A 21,104-nucleotide genomic window follows, 5' to 3' on the forward strand; every position below is an offset into this window, starting at 1 on the left:
TGAGGTATTTTGAGCTGCCAACGGTCTGGTCATGGGGAGAGGTACTGCGTTCTAGTTCATTCACGGGAAATATGAAATATCTGTAACTCAGTTGGAACTCATTAGCCACTCATGATTCCTTTGCCTTTTCCAGGAACCAGAATATGCATGCAGAATACAGCTATGATCCTACATACCTGCCATGGTGTATGAAATGCAGCCAAACAGCCAGGGACTGCACTTGGCACTCAGGAAAGGACACGCTTGAGAAGGTTAATAGGCTATCCTTGAAAAATACCCAGCATCACCATCCGCCTGCTCTACCTTTGCCTGGGGGGAGTCAGTGTTGATGGACTCCTCCCCCCAGAACTCAATGAGGGGGAGGTGGTGATGCTGTGATACAAGAAGGAAATGTATCGATGAGTTAATGGCAATGACAGAACAACCTGAGCTTTTTAGAAACCAGGACAATACAATACAGAATAAGATGTTGCTACAAATTTGTCAGTAAACTGAGACCCACATTTATCTGAAGAGGATGAATGCACATAAATGCAGACAAGCAGAACTCAGAAAAGAGCTCTGTAAACTGCATTGTCTGTGACAGAGTATTGAATGCCACAGACTGGCTCGTACTCATAGATAATGAGATCAAAAAAGACTATGAAGCCCATCTGTATTATACCTTATTACATTTCTTGGCTATTGATCCCAACAATTTGCTTCTGGCCAGAACAGGATCCTCCAAAAGGCATTCCACCCTACCTTGAGTGCACATCATTGCTTTGTTTGCAAAGAGTTCGTTATGGGTGACAAAGCAAGGTGTTGGGCTGTGACTGGAGGCAGGGGTTGTAGCTTGACCTTTCACATTACAGGGAAAGTTTGATCCCTTGCATTGTAAGACCCTATTTTCAACTGCTTATAACATTGCCAAACTATAACCATTTGGAATGAAATTTTCCATGCCAGGTATCTGCCTCAGGCTGAAACCTTTGGAAAACGTCCACAAACTCAGCCGTTTCCAATAATGAGGGTAAGAAAAAATTCATTGTTTTGTCCAAGTTAAAAAGCAATTATGACCTTTTCTTTGAAAAGCTCTGGCACCCTTCTTCCTTGGAGCAGGAACTTTTCAGGGGGTTGCCTTTCATCAGAGATATGCCTTTTGCCCTTCTGAAAATCTGCCCAAATTTGGCTAAGTTATAAGTCTTTGGAAAACTGAATTTGCACATGCTCAATGGATATGTAAAAGATTCCTTTTATTTTAGAAATTGAACTCCTGAAGATTTCATCTTTCCTGAGCAGGTTTCAACCTAAGGTCACTTAGGACTTTCCTTGCAATTTCAGCTGTAGATTTCCACAGCCTACAACAGGGCCAGACACCTGAAATGAGAGCCAGGAGTCTGTCCCTTTTGCACTGTCAGTGATATTCATTGGGGTGAGACAAGGTGGAGGAGAAAATTCCTGAATTCAAATACAGAAGGGATGAGAGCCAGACGTGTGGGCAGTGATGAGGGAGGAGAAGACTCAGGAATCCTCCTGACAAAACAAGGAGAAGGAATGGGGACTTGGGGGTGGCACACAGATGTTGAACAAGAAGCCAAGGGGGAGAATGTTTGGAGGCTGGTATGGACAGGAGCCATCAGTACAACGGATTGCCAGAGTATGGGTGAGAAACAGAGTCACCAAAGAAGCAGAAAGGGAGAGYAGCATTAGGATTGCCTGGGTAAAGAAACAGCCAAGGGAACAGGGAAGGCTGTGAAGGTGTTATGGAAGGACACCAGGACAACAGTAGAAGGATAGAGAGAAGGGCAGTGAGATGAGGAGACAGAAGAGCATGGTGGTTATGGAAGCTGGGTGAAATGAAGCAGAAGGGAAGAGGAAGAGGCCAGAGAGCCTTTTCTTACTTGAGAATATGGTTTTCTGGCACATGTCTTGGAGCCCAGGGTCAGCATCTTCATGTGCCGCACCTAACGTGTGAAACGCATGGCCTCCCCCCAGACACCAAAATGTTCCTTATATTGATCTTCATGGTCATACAGCAGAAAAATTCTCATTCCCTTCACCTCAGAATGATGCTGTAAAAATGACTTCATTATCAGTTATGGCTGAGAGCTTGGCTATAAAAATAAGGTGCTATGAAAAAAAGCGCATAAGAAAATCAATAATTCCTGGTTTAGGGAAGAGCTCAAGTGGCAGGACATAGTAAAAATGGCACTTTTATAGCAAAGGACAGAATTAAAATTGCAGAAATAACTTTAATTCTGGTATTTCCTTAGCTGCTTGCTGTTAAGGTATCAAAATCAGGTGTCACACTTGCAATATTGTCTTTTTTATTAGTATCTGTTTTTCTTGGCACTGTTGACATTGTCCTTAGGAACTGACTTGTGCTTAGGTACTAACTTGCATTTCAAAACACAGAACAGCAATAAGCATGGATAGCAGTAGAAGCTGGGATCTAGTGCTGGGTCTGGTTATTTGGAGATGAAGGATCAGAGGCAGAAGTTGCCCAGCAAAGGAAGCAAGGCTAGACTGTATCTTCTAGGAGGCTAAGTTGGACTGGAGAAAAGAGCTGATTACTGTGGAAGAGGGGGTGACCCTGGGACCATTCTCTCTATAGCATTTTCTTCACACCTTATTTTCAGGGCTGCCTAGAAAGGTACGTGGAAGAAGCACATCTACTACCATATTATTAGATTTGCATTCATTGTTTGCATTTCCACTGGAAAATTTCGAAGCTCCTGCAAATTAAAAACCATTTGAAAATACTGACTAAAATTTTTGGAAGAGAACTTTTGACCAAGTGGCATATGTATGCTGACACAAGGAAGCATTACAGACCTGAAAATATGTTTGCCTGAACTTATTTTTACTGTATTTCCTAAACATGTATTGTGATGGCCTTACCATGGGCATGCAGTTTCTATGCATGAGATTTGGACTGGGAGGGCTAAAAAAACCCAGATGCCTCAGACTTGTAAATTCTGGGATAATGGCAAGATCAACACCTTGTTAATACATGAATGCTGATAGCATAGTTCATGTTTGATACTAAAGAAATAGCTGTATAACGAAGGTAAATCCTGGTATTTCAGTGTTGCGGCTGTCATATGAAGGGGACTTTCTCATTGCTTGACCATCCGTGGGATGTCTGTGTGTCCTACCTCAGTGACTGGTCACAAGACTCCTATCCTGAGAAGTGACTCCATTCAAGCTCTGCTGCCTCTCTACAGCCTCCTGGGCAGCAATAATTCTTTCAGCCATTTGCTACCTGTGAAAAAAGCCACCTGTTTTTCTTCAGATCTCTTGCAGTGGCTGCCTAGACCACTAACCTGATTTATGGTCTAGAGCCAGATCCAGGCAGAAGAGAGTTGCTTTGTGTCCTGACAGACTTTTCCAAAGGGAGCAAGCTTCTCTGTGAAGCCACTGGGCATTATTTGAGGAGTCTGGCTTGGAGTCTCAAATCTCTTGCCGAGAGGTATAGGCTGACTCAGAAGTTCCTGTGCAGCCATTCTGTATGCTTTGGTCACTCAAGATTTCTTTGAAAACCTCCAGACATCATTAGCATACGTTAACGACTGCTTAGCATATGCTAATAGTTCCCAGATGGGAAATGTTGCTCTGCATTGAGTAGGTCCAAAATAAGCTTAGGAGATTCTGAGCATTACTGAGCTGCTTGACACGTATACCTTATCGGCCCAGACACCAGAGGGCATTTTGACATGTCAGCAAAYGGGGTAAGTCAGAGGCAGAAATGACAATTGGGCAAAACATGGATTCAGAGACACACAGAAATATGCAGTCCCGCTTTCAACCATAATGGCACAAGGTCAGAGCCAGCCTGGGAGACTGTTGCATTTTTACCAGTCTGAGAAAACACCTTTTCCTTACATTTATTTCTTGGTTATTTCTGACTGCTTGGAAAGTGCTCAAATATTAGCGTGATGGGAACTATACAAGTACCTAGGCTGAATAGGGGACACATATTTTCTTGTGGCAGGCATGTCTTATATATGCAAGAGTGCCAGTAATTACAGGCAATTTTTACCTTAAACCATCACCACCAAAGCAGCCTTTGTAAACTATTATTTTCCAAGAGGTCTCTGGACCCGGGAGGCTTTCATGGTTACTTATTTGCGTGCCATTGGTAGGGGACAGTAACCATGCTGAATTTGTTCTATCCATCAACTTTTGGGCAACCATCTGGGCTTCTCTTTACCCAGAGGACTAACTGCAGAGGGGCAACAGTTTTTCCTCACTGTCCTCATTCGTCCAGAGTCAGTAAAATATTTCAAAGAATTGAAAGCTCAGAAGTGCAGGAAACTGCTCACACCACAGTCTGGAGTGTGGGTTCAGCTTGAGTGAATATTCAGATGCTTCTCCAAAGCTTATCTGGCCTAGCCAAAACCTCCTGAATTTACAGAATTGGGCTGGGCATTTTATGAGAACAGGATCTCTTACAAGATTTTCAGTATTTCCTCTACTGACTAGAAAATACTGAGATCAGCTTGAAAACCAAAATAATTTATTTTGATTAAAAATGGACCATAATTTTTCCAGATCCTAAAAAGATTCAAAGTGAGTTGACTTCTAGAAATTGGTTGAAGTTTGAGAAGGACGGCTTCTTTTATTCTTCCCTCCTTAATCCAGTTTGCTCTTCTCCAACGGCATGCAAAGAAACTATACCCTTGGCAGTCGCCTTTCTCCTTTCAAACCCAGCTCTCTCCTTGCTCCCACAATGCCGTGCTGCTGCAGCACCTTCTCCTAAACTAAATTATTAACAACCTGYAAAGTCTAAGCCAGCAATTATTCTCTAAAAGGTCAGGCAGATCAAATGACTTCCACATCAGCTCAAAGCTCCTCCATCAGAAATGAGACGAAAGCACTGACATGCCTGGTCCTCATTCCAGTCCTGCATCCCCTGGCTTCAAAGGCCACCCTTTGTTTTTGCCCTTAGATGAGGACGGGCAGTCAGCTATCTTGAAGCTTTCCATCAGAAGGGTTTTCCTACAGGGCTGATTGTCTGTCTTCTCTTTTGAGCATATACTTCAGGTCTTTAGCATTTGCAGCTGTGAGGGTGGCCTATTTACTGTGTTCACAACTGTGCTGGGTTTATCTCTGCAGCTTCTCTCTCAGTTCAGTGTCGGGGGAGCTGAAATGTCACCGCAGAGAAGCGTGGATAAAGCTTTGCTGAGAGATGTGGCTGGTATTGGTTTGCCAAAGAGTAAGTGCAGCAGGTATATCACACCACTCGTTACATCTTCACCTTGCACACACCACACAGTCTCCTGGGGTGCATTTCAACTGCAAAAGTTTCTTGCAATTCTGAGAAACGTTCCCCAGAAGAGGCTATTTTCCTGGCATTGCCTGTGAGAAGGAGCAGAGACATGTAAAAGCATAAATCCCAAGTGTGGTGGAGGTCAGCCTTGCTGTGACCCACAGGATGGGGCCAGGAAGTCTGCAGTGGCTGCTCATACCTGCTCTGTCTTCCTATTTTCAACTGGATTTTGTTATTCGTTCCTCTCCTGGTGAGTGGTTGACTTTGATGACCAAGTTGTCCCTTTAATGACCCAGGAATTGGTCAGTACCCAATGGTCATCTGCCCTGTGCACACACTGTAACATTCCCCTGCCAGTGCCAATGGGKGTTAAAAAAGGCGATCAGAATCGGGCTGATTCTGCTTCTTTGTTGGCAGTTGGGTGTGCTGTAAGGAAGGACAGGGATGCATGTATGTACATCCCCTTCTAGGAGGTGGTAGCGGCAGTGTTTGAGCTTTTTTCGCACTCCAAGCAAAGTCAGAGTCAACTGCAAAGAATAAAACACAGCGCTGTGACTACTTCAGAGAACAGTGAGATCTGGCCAGACCTAGGCTGTGTCCACACATCACAGCTAGAGAGGCTGCAGCACTGTCGTAACGAGAAGAAGCAGCCCCTGACCCCACAGAATAAGTTAATGTGTGAAAGCTGCTTGAATACTCTGCTTTGAACTACAACTTTTTATTTTAAAAATGCTGCTCGATTTTAAAACTTGCAGAGATTTAAGAATTTGAGAGGGAAATTGTCCCAGCAGCAAATATGTCAGAGAGCAAGTTTACTGGCCATTTTAATGCATGCAGTATAAGATAACTGTTCAGTAGCGTGGTTAAGCGATCTGCAATCCGTCTGCCAGTGGTTTCATCTATTCTGGCTATGGAAATGCTTCTGCTGGCTAGAGATGAGGGTACCCTGTAGATGTACTTCACTCCAGTCTACTTTCTACTCAGTGTAGTGAAGCAGCAAACTGTAACATCAACAGGTGGAAACCCAAAAGATGGTACACCACCAAGCCTTTGGGAAACCACTTTGATGTGTGTGTTGGGGGGCAGGGGGCAGTTGGTGATGATAATTTAAGGTGAACAAATTGCCATGGGATTAATTCCACTCCCACATATGCAAACCAAGTTTTTCTTAAGGACAGCAGGGCTAGCTAATGATATACATATACATATACCTACGCCTCTACATACATATTTATATATAAAAATAAATGGGGACTCTTCTGGCAAGAAATAAAGCAATAGGGGAAGCTTCCTTCAGCCAATGGAAGGGTCACCCATCCTCATCCAAAGCTGAGGCCAAAGGGATTAACTTCATTATTGGATGTATAACCTAGAATAAGGGCATTATACTGACCTATTTTAGACTCCTATCAGCAGTGTGGAGCTGTGCTGCCTGCAGCCTCAGAAGGAGAATAGAAAAAAAGCCTGGAGAAAGAAATTCAGTGGAAAAAAAAAATTCACTGTAAAATGACCAGACAAAGGGAGAGCAATCTGTACAGCCTATTAAAGAGAAGGTTTGGGGAAACTTCAGTGCAATCTATAGCTGCCAGTGTTAACATGGAGGGTAGGCATTTGAGACAGGGCTGTTCAATTTAGTTGAGACAAAATGAAACCCAGTTACTGAAAACAGATACTAAACCAACTTCTATTGGAAATGGGGATAAAGGTTTAATAAGGAACACAGATATCCACCAAAGTGGTTATATTAATGAGGTGGATTCTGTGTCACATGAAATTTAAAATCAAAATGATTTTCCTTTAAAAATATCCGCTAACTCAAGAACAGCTAATAAAAAAATATTCATAAAGGGAATTTTTAAAATACGAAATAAAATGAAAATCTCAACACTTTCTAATCTTAGAAAAGAAATCAGTGAAAGAAAGCCAGCAACAGAGGTTGGTTTGGGTTCAGGTTGCCTGGTTAGTCCCTAATGCTTGATGCTGAAACAATGATGTCTTTAAAATTCAGGGGGATTACGCTGCTGAGTAGGTGTTAAGAAGGCATGTAGCTAAATACCAAGTATTTATCCAAATTCCATCCCGCTGTCTGCTTGAACCTGGTATGGCTCAAGCTGTTAGACAGAGAGACACAACATTCCCTATATATGACAGTGTCATTTATAAAAAACTGTCAGCACATAGCAAATAACTGCTGGTGACAACAGAGCCTCAAGTCAAATATATCCGGGCATGATGAAGTCTCAGTAGAGGTGCATTCTTTCCCTTCTTAAAGTTTAGATATGAATGCTTTAAATATGCAAGTTAACAGCAAGTCCAGTGTCTCTATTCTGCAATCATTCCCTTCAAAGGTAAAGAACTGCGTCCCCTCCGAAGAAATGYGAGCAAGAAAAAGGCAAAGCTTCAGCAAGCAGAGGCAGCTCAAAAGACAGAACTATAAGAAGACAAGAAGAAAACAAGCAGAAATTTCACTCTGAGGCTTAAAGGCAAGAGGGGCTGTAGGAAACTATAAGAAGGTATTTTCTGCAGTTTCCCCCTCTATCAGTCCCAGGAAACCTGTTTCAGCAGAAGCGTGAAGCCCATAGGTGCAGCTGGGAGCAGCGGGCTGAAGGTAGCAGGCTGCCCCGGGGACCTTCCAGTGCCAGGCAGGGACCTGCGGCTCTTCCCTGGTCCCCTCGCCCCTGGGGGCTGCTGCACAGAGTCGCCTTCATGGAGGAGATCCCACAGTCGCACACAATTTCATTTCTCTGGGCTTATGTTGGATTCTGCTCATTATCAGTAATGCATAGTGAGGGCATCAAGGAAAGGAGCCCTTAAATAGACCAACTAACCCTTTGTTTTCCTTCCTAAGAGTATGGAGATTGAGTTGCCTTTATTTAATTATGCTTTGTAGAATATGTTTATACATAGTATGGCCTATTTTGTATCCGAGTCCTGTTAGTTACTCATCTGATTAGAAATTTCCATCTAATTGGGTGAAGCTAGAAGAAACTTGATGCCTTTGAAACTTCATCTTCCTTTTGAAAGGGATACAGGCCTGGAATGCACTCCCTAGCATGACTGAGCAGATCTATAAAGCCTTGGTCCTGCTCACCCCACCAGTGCACTTTCAGTCATAGTGGGTAGATGTATATGGAGTGATATGTGCATGCACAGTGGCCACTCCAATTAAAACCACAGTCCAGGTGAGTTTTCACACATTGGAGGAACAAGTACAATTCAGGAAAAATGACGTATTTGTAAAAGTGTTATATGAGGGAAAGAAATTCTGTCACAGAGGTGCTGAGTGATAAATTAATTCAGATAACTGAGGGTTTTTTCCTCATAAATGAGGGAGCCATCATGGTGGTAAGGCCCTAGTAAAATCTGTCATTTTCATTTCCACATTAAATAAATCCTTTTTCCTGAAATTATAGTGTCCAGATGGACAGAAGGCACTTCATGAGATCATGGAGTTACAAGATTGCAAGCAGCAGAATATAGAGTGCAACTAGTGGAAAGTGGGTGTTTACAAGGCATAGGGACATTAATATAGGGCAGCTAAAATTTCCCCTTGACCAAACTACAGTGAAAAAAAATCTAAAATATTCAGAAAATACCTGCAAGACTCAAACAGAAAGAAAGAGAAGAATAAATTAATCCAACGAAATTAGCTAATAGTGGAAATTAGGACACAGTGGTGTGATTCAGTAACAGAGCTGCAGAACTTCTAGCTGCATGCGCATCTTCTCCTCCTGGAAAGTTTCGCCGGTGGGATGGCATTATCATAACTAGCTGTCTTCAAACCTGTAGACTACTTTTATGCACTTTGGTAGCTAGCAGAGATCATTTCACGCAGGACTGCTTTTCCTCCACAAAGCTATCTCACCAGCCTCCAGGGCTCTCCACCACCATGCCGAGCTGAAGGTATATCTAAGTGGCAGTGATTACAGGGTGCTAAAAAAATTCCCGGTCAGTTGTTGAATTAGGCAGCCGGAGTACCAGTGGGAGTCTAGACAGAGCGCATGGTGTAGTTTAACAAGGCGCTCAGCCTGTTTGCAGCCTGTGCTGAGCCCTGTGTTGTTACGGCTGGATTGCTACCAATATCCAAAGTAGCTGACGTAAAGTTAGCCTGGATCTCACTGCGCCGCAGTTTCTGCTAAGCTCAGTGTAGATATATGTTGAGTTTCCATAGCCGGCTGCCTGCTTACCTACAAAATCAGGACAATTGTTCTGGAAAGAAATCTTCCTTGTAGCACGGCCGGACCTGCGTTACCCTCCCCACCAGCTGCCTGTCGTGTGTCCTGTCTGCACACAGCCTGAATCACCTCCCTGCTCCTCCTCTTCCAAACACCTTGGCAACAAAACTGGTTGACCAGTTTAAGGATCCAGGTGAAGTTTTTGGGAAATGACATTTTTTGTGCCCTCAGATGGTTCACAAACCTCACAATTTTTTTGCTGATGTCCAGCTGGGACCTTTTCACTGGGAGCTGATTGTTAATGTGGATTTCACACCACTGAGAGAATGTGCAAAGTCTACAAAGAAAGACTTTGTCTGCTTTGTTTAACAAATGACATTATTTCCCTTCTGCCTAGCAACCCATAGCAGGGCCAGAGGATTTGTAACAAGGGCCTCAAATGAGCTAGCAGGATAGATCATTTCAAGCTAACAAATAGATCTCATGCTTTCATTGGACTTTATAGCTTAGACAAGAACTTATAAAAGGATAAAAAAAGAATGGTGTTCTTAATCTAATAACTGTAAAAGAACTCCATAAACTCAGGTACTAAGCATTTCATCAGAACTATAAGACAATATAGCTTTCCACAGCATTTCAAAACACATTTTTTGGAAAACCTAATTGCTTTGTATATATTTTTCTGCAGACAATAAGTTTCCCACCTTACTATGCCCTTGATTTCCATAGTTAGAACTAGTATAACAATATAATAGTGTTACTGTAAACATTAACAGATCCATAGATCCGGGCTGTTTTCTCACACTTCCTTATAATCATCATAATTCCCTCTGACATGCTGAAACTGAACCGATACCTGCATTTTATGCAATGGTTGAATTGGTGGTCTTGCACATGCGGCGGAGTTGGTAAGGGGAAGGGGAGGACATCACTGTGAGACACTGCCATAATATACAGCTTTGTTAAACATCCAGAGTGATTTGACTAGCTGATCATGCACTGATGAGGCAAGAAAGCAGGTGTCTGGGAGCAGCCAGAGCGGGCTGCCCTGTAAGGGACAGCGAGCCGGGAGCCAAAGGTGACGTCAAGGCTGGCCGGGCAGTGACCGCACCGGTCACACCAGTCCCAAAGTTCCCGAGCCAGGTGAGCAGGGCGGGTTGGGGATGGCAGCCAGGCTCAGCCCCAGCAATCAGAAGAGAGCTGGGCTTGAGCCCAGGCAGCAAAAGCCCCAGGAGGTGGGCAATGAGGCTGCCGAGCCCCTTGGTGCACGCAGGGCACTGACAACAACTACTGTTTGATGCCTCTCCAGCTTCTTCCTGGGATGGAAAGGCTAAAGAGGGACTGACTATGTTCACCATCTCTTTAGGTGACTAGACTTAAAGATGTCAGATGAGGTTCCTGGCAGCAAGGTTTAAAACACTGACATGGAGGTGGTGCTTGATGCCCCCAGAGACCTCATTGCCAGCAGATGCTGTGACACATGTGAACATGCAGCTGGCTCAAGGGGACGCCAGACAAGTACATGGAAGAGAAGTCCATTGGGGGTTACTAAATACACAGAAAAGATGTCCAGCTGAAGAAATTCCTGAGCTGAAGACAGAGGTTACGAGACTACTCTGGGGAAGCATCATGTTTGCTTTTTCTGGCTTTGCTCTTCCCTGTCTATCACTTACAGCCCCTGCTGGAGACAGGATACCGAGCTGGATGAAACCTTGGTCTGACCCAGGACAGCCTCTTTGATGAACTTCCTAGACATAGAGCACGCTAAAGGATCAGATTCATCCTTCTTAAATTAGGAGCAATTCAGGCTCCCTACACAGCCATTAGAGAGAGATTCAACTGAGAGAAAGGCTCAGCCTACCCGAGACCAGGACCACGTCCTGGAGACAGCTGTCTTCCTCCATTCATCACAAGCACTCCCTCAGAGCCCTGTGGCTATATAGGATGAATCTGGGTCCTAGTATCTTTTTCAATCTTAGCATTAAAAATAGTATTAATTTTAGCACTAAAAACTGATTTTGAAAGTCTTTATCTCTTTGAGAATACACATGGTAGTTTAAAGAACTTATTTTCTCAAACAACTGCAAATTAGGCACCAAATTTGACTCCTGGCATAAATGGTATAGTATTGTAGAGAATTCATCTGAGAAGAGGTCTAATAATAATGTTGATACAAATGATTCTTAGATGTATATATAACTTATTGGTTGTACAGACAAACATTCTGCTTTCATGCACAGCTCTATATGTGCAGCTCAGAAACTTTTTGCAGAGATATGTCTATATGCTGTATGCATATTACTTTATCTCCCACGTGTTACAGATATGTTTTAAAGCCTGACATTGTGGTTCTTCAGGAACACAGTAGAAGTCATGTAACAGGCCAGTCTATAACCTAGCATGTTTACAGATTTGCAGTGCGTGTTTTGTCAGAAATGTGCACCTATATTCAGAAAAATAGTGCCCAGTAGTCAACACTCAGTCAAGCTTTCTGTGGTTTTCACTGGTTTGGCGCAAAACTATTGCAATGGATCATTCAATTTATATATGTAAAAAGGAGATGGACAACTGGTGGGTAAACCACCACTTATGACTTCTCCACTAGACATGAAAAAGAGATAAAGGTCCTCCCACCCAAATTAATGCTCCTCAATTCAGCTTCTCAGGGCAAGGAGCTCTGTTCACAGCCTCAGCTTCGCTGTTGTTTACTTCTGCTCTCAATTAAAAAACTGAAGTGAAACCAAATTTACATGACTTGGAGGTAGATTCAGAACCAAAATGGAGCCCATCTGAGGTGTGATCCTTTCATGATAAGCTTGAGTCAATACGATAAGGTGTGCTTTCTAGCGGGGTTATGTGCGGAAACAGAGAATATTAGATAGTGAATTATTAAAGCGTCGTTGGCATGATTTGGGATGACAGTATCCCTCAAGCAACAAAGCTAACAATTTAAGTGGTTCAGCCTTAAGGTGTAACAACAAATAACAATACTGCATTAAACGGGAATGGGCCTGTGAAATATTACAGGGTCCCTTTTACCGGAACTGCTTCTCATATTCCTCTGCCCAAAAGACCAGGTAGCTCAGTTGCCCCTCACAGCAAGCTGCATCAGGGGCAGGCAAAGCCCAGCCGCAAACAATCAATTAAAAATCTTGCTACACATGATCTAGTGCAGATTCCAGCTGGTACCCTCTGCACCTGCTAGTCCATAAGACATCAGAAGGCATCTGTAAAACAGCTAGAAAAAACAAGCAGCACAAATACGTACTCACAGACACACACAAGCATGGAAACAAAATGAGGGGAAATACAAGTATTAAACAAACATTCAAAGCTTGCCCCAACTTTCCTTTAATTGTACATGAAAACTATTATTGCAGTACTGCACAAGATGGCCTCAAAAAAAAAATTTTTTTCCAAAATGTGGGACAGTCCTGTGGGGCTTTTATGCACCAAAAGAAAAATTAAAACAGAAAATCACAGCGTTCAAGTTCTCTCTTAAAAATTGGGATAATCTAGGTCAGTATTTCTCAACTGTTTAAAATTAAGGAAAGTTACTTACTCAGGAAGGTATCCTGAAGTCCCTCTTATCCTTATCCTCAAGCAGTGGTAATTTTGGAGGAGGGAAAATGCCAAAAACAGTTGCAACAGGGTGAGTTTAAAGATATATATATATATCTATAAAAAACATAATGTAATGTAAGAAAACTACAACAACAAAGCAAACCGAAAGGCTAGTACCTGTTTGGAGGAACTCACTATTCAGAACCTTAGATTAAAGTCGAAGTAATGCAGCCCCAGGTGTTTGATAGTAAGCCTTTTACATTTGATTTCTTTGTCACGTTTGTAACACAGCTATAAACATGGGTCTGGGTCCTGCCCATACACGTGAAGTAGTGGTGAACTTCATTTCTGTCCCCCACATCACACAGACTCTGTGATTATTTTAACAGCACATTTGTTTTTCCATATTTCCATTGTTTAATCGGAACAAAAACAACCTGCAGCCTCATTCGCAAAAAATCATAAATCTCTCTGTTGGGTAGTCTGTTCAGTCCGAATTGTGTTAGACCTCCTGGGCAGTATGAGAACTGGGGCAGGCCAGGAAATGTTTGTCCAGATAAGAGACTTGCAGAGAGAGAGAGAAAAAAAAAAAGAAGAAGAAAGAAAAAAGAGCACTTGATTCACGTGGGATTTCGGTGCCTCGGTGGCTCGGAGGGACACCAAGCGCCGTGTGCCTCGGCAGCAGGCATGGCAGCCCCGCTCCGCCCCAGCCCTCTGCCTGAGCCTTTCTCCCATTTAAGATACTGGACGGACGCACGGTGTAAGCAGCTGTGCAGGTTTGGTCTCGTGTGCATGCCTGGACACGAGGCTGACGGTCCCGTGGCGGAGCCGGTATCCTGCAGGCGGATTAATAGCGGCTTTAGCAAGCATCAAATAAAGACCGAGGAACAGGCAGCGCGAGGGCAGGTGAGCACCTTTCGCATTGCCCCGAAAGCCTGTGATGGAAGAGTTAAAGAAATTGGCAGCATGTTGCGTGGCTTACAAACAAAAGCCAAAGTAAACAAACAGCAATAATTTATCTCTCAGAAGTCATTGATTTCCCCTATTCTCACACCAAGCGCTGCAGCGTCAGGAATTTGCTGCTGCAGCCAGCACCAGGAAATCCTGACTGCCGGGGTCTAAAGCTCCAAGGGATCATTAACTTCAGGCAGAATAGCAAATAGACGGGGGCACGGCTGGGAATCAGAGATACGCAGGAACCTCATGTGGGCAGAAGGAACCCTATAGAGAGGACAATACAAGAAAGAGGACATCAAGCTATTCCTTTGCTGCTTTCATACAGGGAACGTGAGTCACAAGTTAGAGGGAAATGGGCAGAGGGATCAGGAAAGAGCTGTAAAATAATGTGTCAAGGTGCTTAAAGCTTGAATTCTGGGACATTGATTTTATGCAATTACATTTGTATGCAGCAGAGAAAAGAGGACCTGTAGCTCTTTCTAAGCTGGCAGAATACTAAAGGAAAGCTTAATATCAAAGGAAATGTAACTAAATTAAAGGAATACTTCATCAAAGTTTCTAAATAAAGTTGCACTCTGTAAGAGCAGAGGATTCAGGTGACACGGGCTTCTTTCCTACTTGCACATGGTGAGCAAGTGCTTTAATTAAATGCAACTAATACAGGAAGTTTCTTTAACCCAGCCAGAGGACATGTTGGGCCCCTGAAATGGAAGATACTGAAGGAACACCAAAACTGCATAAATTCCTGATTTCATCGTCCGTTTTAAAGTTATTAATGGCCAACTAAACAAACTTGTTTTCCCGATAGCATGACTATAGTGGGAAGTGAAAAGTTTATTTTGATTTAAAATGCACAGAAACACTTAGAAACTATGATAAGGTCTTTGCCCATGCAAATGGGGTATTTTTAAAAGCATAGGTCCTGTAGCCATGTTGCCTAGGCTGAATGAAATGAAAAGTCTTTAAGGACCTGCCAGGATATCTGGTTCAAAGGTCCACCTGGAGATTTGTAGGTGTCACATATATAAGGCTGCCTGATGTCTTTCAAAAGCAAAGGTTAAAGTAAGTGTTGGCTGGATTATCAAGATTAACAGAGAGGATGTTGAGATGAAATAAGAGCACCAAAGGGTAGCACAGAATCACTAGGAAGCCCTGGCTTCTTTATTTGTGTAACTAAATAGCACAAATGCAAAAGTAAAGTTTCCGGTTTTGCTATTTAGACACAGCAAGATTTCAGCAAATCTCTAGTCAGATATAAAAGGATTTAAAAGTCTATCCAAGTATTTGGACCAAATAGCTAACAAATATAGTCCAGAAGAGATAATTGGGGGACAATAAGGCTGGAAGCAAAAAGCCGCAACAGGAAATTTATGCTTAATACGCAGGTGCTATATCTGATCGACTAGGGACATAGATTGAGTTATTATAGACAAAGCCCTTAATTCAGTGTACAGCTGCAGAACAGAGCTACTCTCGAGATGATGCCAAAGATATTAGATTTTTACATTTAAAGAGATAGGTTTTAAGTTGATTAATTTCAACTGTGTTTTTAAGGGTCGTCACGCCATGAATCCCACATTATGGCCTTCCCAGACCTGTCTCACTGTAATTGGTTCCCTTATTTATACAGCTGAAATGAAATGGCTGGTGATCCAGGACATGTCCAGGTCACCCTCTTGAAGGCCGTCATGGGGCTCCTGGATCGTTTCAGATCAGCCTGTGACTTTCAGGCAGCAGCTTGCAGTGCTGCCTACATTCAAGCAGGCCCCATTTCGCATGGCCAGCACGAGGACCAAGAAAAAGCCAGGCTCTTAATCAGAGAGCTTTAGCGGACTATCATCTTCTCTAGGCTGTCCACAGGGAAGGGAGCAAAATGCCTGCTGGCCTCTAAGTTACATGCGTATAGGTTTTGCATGTGTCTCAGGAGCAAAGCAGCCATTTTACTTCATCACCAGACTTCCTCAGCTTTGCCTCGCAAAGGAAATTGGCTGGATGGGAAAACAGCAGCCACGATCCCCCTCCGTCTTCAGGATGTTCCTCTCTGCTAGCTGTGTGCAATGGGTCCCCAAACTCTACCCTTCACCCACTTCTCCCCTTTCACTTCAGGCTGGTGTCTTCCTTCCAACCCTCTCCCAGGTCCTGATGAGGTTGGAGTGAACTCCTTACTCTTCAGCTGAATTGCAGGGACCTCTAATGCACATATCACCTAGGGCTATGTTTCCTATGCTGCCTTCTACTTTGAAGGTCTCCAACTCAAAGCAGTGACTGTTACAAGACACTATCAGGAATACACACCTAAGAGCATGCTTGAGGCCCTGCAGCCTGTGACCTGCTGTTGCAGAGTCCCTGGCTCCTTGTCGCTGGCTCTGGCTCCTTTTCTCTAAGTCCATCTTCAGGCTGGCTTTTTTCTGTTTTACTGTTTACAGAGCAGCCAGTGCATCTGTGCTTTCCCCATCTCTAGAGCAGGAAATTACCCAGCACCTGACTGCAGAAAGGACAAAATTTAGTGTTTGTCAAGTGCTTAGAGAGCTTACAGAGGATCTACAGAAATGCCGCAGCTCTTCTGCGTTGTTCTGGATAAAACCAGAGCCTGGTAGCTGAGCCCAGCAGAACAACTCGTTTCATTTGTGTGTTAAAAAGCATTCAGCCTGAAAATCCAGGCAGCAGCATGCTGCTCCTACCACTAACATCACCCTGCAAATGAATGTGTTCATTGGCGTGCTCGCCTGTTTATTTAGGTGTGTGACAGGCTTCCGTTGTTATTTGGATCAGACCTGCCTCGTTATGTTCATTCCAAGGTCTGCTTGCTTGCTGTTTTGTAGACATCTCCTAGACATGCAGGGCACCAAGGGGATTAATAACGTTCATCCAAATGTTTTCCCAGAGGTAGGTGCGAGAAAGAAATATTCGTATTGACCTCACAGACTTGGGATACGGATAAGATGGATTCAGGATGTGGAGGGAGCTAAGGCCCAAGGCAACTGAGGGAGAATATTACACTCCACAGGATTTCAAGCTGGTTTCCTTTTCTGGAGACTCAGAGTTAGTCCCTCTAAGGCAGGACTTCAGGAGAGAACTGCTCTGTGCAGTCTGCAGCCTACGAAGACAAGTACTTGAACATTACAGAAAAACAACCTACGTGCTATGTGTCTCTTCAGAATATCACCTCACTGTCACCTCTGATCTTCAGACTGTAAAGATACGCTCATCCTTCATCCACGCTTTTGGTCTGCAACACCCTAGGTAATACCAATGACATGGCTGTCTTACTTCAAGAGCTCAGTGTTCAAGAGCTTGCATCTCCTGTAGCAGAAACTGCTACAGACTGATCTTAACTTCTTGGAACCGGCATTCCAAAAATGTCATAACTTAGATGATCATTAATAAGACCTTGAGCTGGGACTCATAATACTGTCGTGTCTCTAATAAGAGAAGTAAACTAACACTAGAGTATAGAGCTGATCAAGGAGGAAGATTTATCTACAAGTCTTCAGCCAGGCTCCCAGCATCATCAGGATATTCCTGATGTATTTCAGGACAAACCTTTTAAAAGGCCAGTTAAATTTACTGGAGATGAGTCCCCAACATGTGGACAAGGGTACTCATCATTCTCTTGTTTTTGAAAAAGAAAAGGTTCAAGAGGAGTAGCATGAAGTTGGGATGGATGATCAAGGACAGACTTAAACAGGCAGGAGAGGAGCGTGAAACACTACTGAGGCCACGCAGCCCAGGAAGGCACAACAGGGAGACTCCCAGCTGGTGGTAAAACCACCAGGAGAGGCTGAGCAGCTGTTTGGGGCCCTTTGAGAAGGGCACCCCTAGGCCTGCTGGCCCTGGTGGAGCCCATCGGTACCAAGCAGGGAATCACAGTCAGAAAAGCATTTGAAGAAGTCATCTGAGCATGAATGCAAGCAAGATACAGGAAATAAGAGAAAAACAAGAATTTGTCTTTAGCAGGTGCACTTAAAATCAGCAGGATGGGTTATAGCTTGACTAAGAACGTTTTTCTTGCTCTTATTGGATGGATGTTAAACACTATTTCATCCCATGGAGAAGGAAGAAGCTAGTATGTAATAAATATAGCATCCCCCCTGACTCAGGAGAAAATTAGATGGTGGGGGAGTAAGGTTTTGAGTAGTTCACTTAACGGTCTTTTACTTGGACAAGCACAGTTTAAAGGTGGTTGCTCACTTTCCTTACTGTCTGTGTACAATTCCAGGTCTGCCATTATCAACTCTAGAAGAGAAAGAAATATTACTTACATTATATGGTCAGGTAAGGTTCATGCTATTTTTGGATGAAGACAGGGTGCAAAACCCATGAGTGACTTCATTAAAAAAATAAAGATTTACAAAAGATTTTACCAACATATGGGTGAGTGCAGAGTTACACTCCCAGTGCCAGCTGGGCATGGGAAGTAGGGAGGTTTTAAGCAAAGGGTTTTTGTTTTGTTTCTAACAAGAAGTAATTCCACAAGTGGAAATCATGTTTATGACCCTTTTCATAAGCCTTTAAAGCCACTTGTTAGTGTTGGACACTAAACAGGATTTTGGCAAAGGAGTGACACAGGAATAAGCTTAACACTCAGTAAAAAACACTGCAAGAACAGGATAAAACATATATACCTTGTGACAATTATTAGCCAGAAATAGGTTATTTCAAGCAACAATCCCAAGCAGCAACCATCTGCACTGACAGCTATTAATAATTCATCCGCAGTTAGATGGAGACAGGGACATCAGACCTTTAACTTCAATTCAGTTTCCTTTCCAAAACCAACATTCACCAAACCCTTGTTGAAATGAGCAGGCACAGAGCCAGGATCACACATTCATACAGCTAAGTTCAGCTCCCATTAAAGTTAATGGAAGATCTGCCATTAACCAAAATTGGAGTTTTTCACACATAGCTGATGTCTGGTGAGATTTGGGAGCAGTGTTTGAAATCAGGCAACTCTGAATTTAGGTGATTTGTTGTACTGTTAACATATTATGCTCATGCTTTTGCAATCTGCTTGCAATAGCTGACAAACCGCTGTTTTGCTTCCCCTTTCATTTCCCCCTTTTAGACACCTATTGGCTGTGCTTGCCTGAATCCATAGAAATATGAAAGTAACCAATGCAAAACAGAAGTAACTGAGAAAAATTCCTTTAGAAGTGGAAAGTCAATAATTATCACTAGCATCACACTTAGCACACACCTCTTCGAGATACGTAGAGGGCAGAACAGGAATGAACTAGGCTGAAATGTAAGAATTCCTCAATTTAGTCTTGACATGTATGGGTTCCTCTAGTGTATTGGCACTATATATTCAACTGTGACAGCACCATGCTTGCAATTCATTCCTGGACCTCAGCTTTCCCAGAAAAGGCCTAGGAGGGACTGGTTTCTTTAGCTATTTGCTTACATCAAGCAGTGGGGCTCTAGAAGAAGATAGCTCTTCACTGCAGGGCAAGTGCTTGGTTGTTCCCCAAACCTGCCTGTGACATCTGCCTTGTGGAGCCACAGCTGACACCTCCAGCCAGACTCACCCTTGCTGGCTGGTCTCACCCTTCCTAGAACCTAGAGCCGTTCTAGGAATTGTTTCATGGAACATAAATCTGTCCTTCCAAAACTGCTGGCAAGAAATATCCCAGCCCTTCCAGCACATTGCTGCAGCACACAGGGAGTGGGGATGCTGCATGCTCTTGTAGCTCGTGGCCCAATGCATTTTCCATTGCTTTCATGGGATTATAAGGGATTGAAACTTTATCAAAGCTTCTAATTGAGCTTCCCACCTCTTTGTTTTTTCCCCAAGGACTCACACACTGATGTAGTTTACAACCAAGAACTATTAGAAAACCACTGCATTAAGGACCATTAAAGACATCTCAGCTGCCAGAAAATGAAGTGTGAAATGGTAATAAAATTAGGAAGCGCAGCACACATTGTAAACTCTCCTGCTCAGGGTCGTGGCTCAGCCTGCCTCATGGTAAAGCTATTGCTCTGCTGAGGCCTGGGACATTTATGCATCAGTGAACCGGGTTCATCTGCCTGTGCATGTTTCTAGCTCAGAAGTTTGTGGCAGGGTTTTTTGGGCTACCTGGTTACCCAGCTCGCAAAGTCTCTGAAGTGGCAATGAGAGCTTTCAGCCTGTCACTCCATCACTACCCACCCTCTTTACTCTTCTGCCATGCAATGTCTCTTTCCCTGCCCCCAGGGAATCTGCATTTGGTACCTTCAAACTACAGCTTCAGATAGTCTTTGAACTACAACTTCAGATAGTCTTTCTGCTTTCTTAGAAGCATATCAGTTCATGCTCAGGCTGAGACCTGCACAAGGACTAAAAAAATCCAAGATTTCAATGAAAAAAGGAAGTTCTGTAAAAGTTTGTAGCTCCATAAGTCTAATGGCAACATGACCTGCCATTGACTTATGCTGCACCTTACACTAATAACCACTTTGCCAGGGAATAGAGTTAATAATGTTCTTCCATCACTATACCACAAGATTTGAAAATTCCAACAGGCAGCATTTCTTCCTGCCACTACATAGTTATTTGGTTGTCAACTCAAGGCTGGAGAGGTGGTGGAATGCTTTTTTTCAAAGCCTAATCTTAAAACCATTGAGATTTGTACAAAGTATTAGATCGGTACTGCAACCTAATTCCAGAACTGGGCTAAACATATTCTAAGAGAACACATTGGAATGTCATAAGAAGCAGTAATGAGTAAAATTTGTTTTCATAGTGAAACATTTAATATGCATGACATACACTACACAATTACTCACATTCTTAAAATGAAACGGATAAATGTTTCCAGCAGGCATCATCTTCTAACAATTCTTTCAAGTTCATGCCAAAGAAAAAAAAAAAGAAGCTAGTAAAAATTGTGTACAGAACATACCAATATTGTCTCCAAAGCTATCAGACATGTTTTCATGAAAATTGAAGTCAGGTTAAAAGAAAGGCATCCAAAATATATTTTTAAGGGTGGGGATAAGTAAATAAGTGAATCACATGAGACCACTGTTTCACAGAAGACACTCTGTTTCTATTCGAGAAGGCTGTGGAAGAGAACTGCCAATCAGTATTTATCTATATTTAGTATTCCAATCAATATTTAGCTCAGGCTAAATTCAGATCTGATCAAAAGTCCCATAAGATGTGACCC

General features: G+C 43.1%; 1 long non-coding RNA gene across 3 annotated transcripts in view; it reads right to left on the reverse strand.

Annotated features, from left to right (window-relative positions):
* The window catches only part of LOC112976241, a 55,440-nt gene that overhangs the window by 11,542 nt on the left and 22,794 nt on the right, over nucleotides 1-21,104 (reverse strand). For 2 of the 3 annotated variants that reach the window (XR_003256971.1, XR_003256970.1), the window contains one exon: nucleotides 20,722-20,775. The exons of the other annotated variant lie outside the window; for it this stretch is intronic. This is a non-coding gene — a long non-coding RNA (uncharacterized LOC112976241). The remainder of the gene's footprint in view (nucleotides 1-20,721; nucleotides 20,776-21,104) is intronic. 3 annotated transcript variants of the gene reach the window in all.

This window comes from Apteryx rowi, unplaced genomic scaffold, assembly GCF_003343035.1.
Source record: "Apteryx rowi isolate R43461 unplaced genomic scaffold, aptRow1 scaffold_71, whole genome shotgun sequence".
In the NCBI taxonomy this organism is placed as follows: domain Eukaryota; kingdom Metazoa; phylum Chordata; class Aves; order Apterygiformes; family Apterygidae; genus Apteryx; species Apteryx rowi.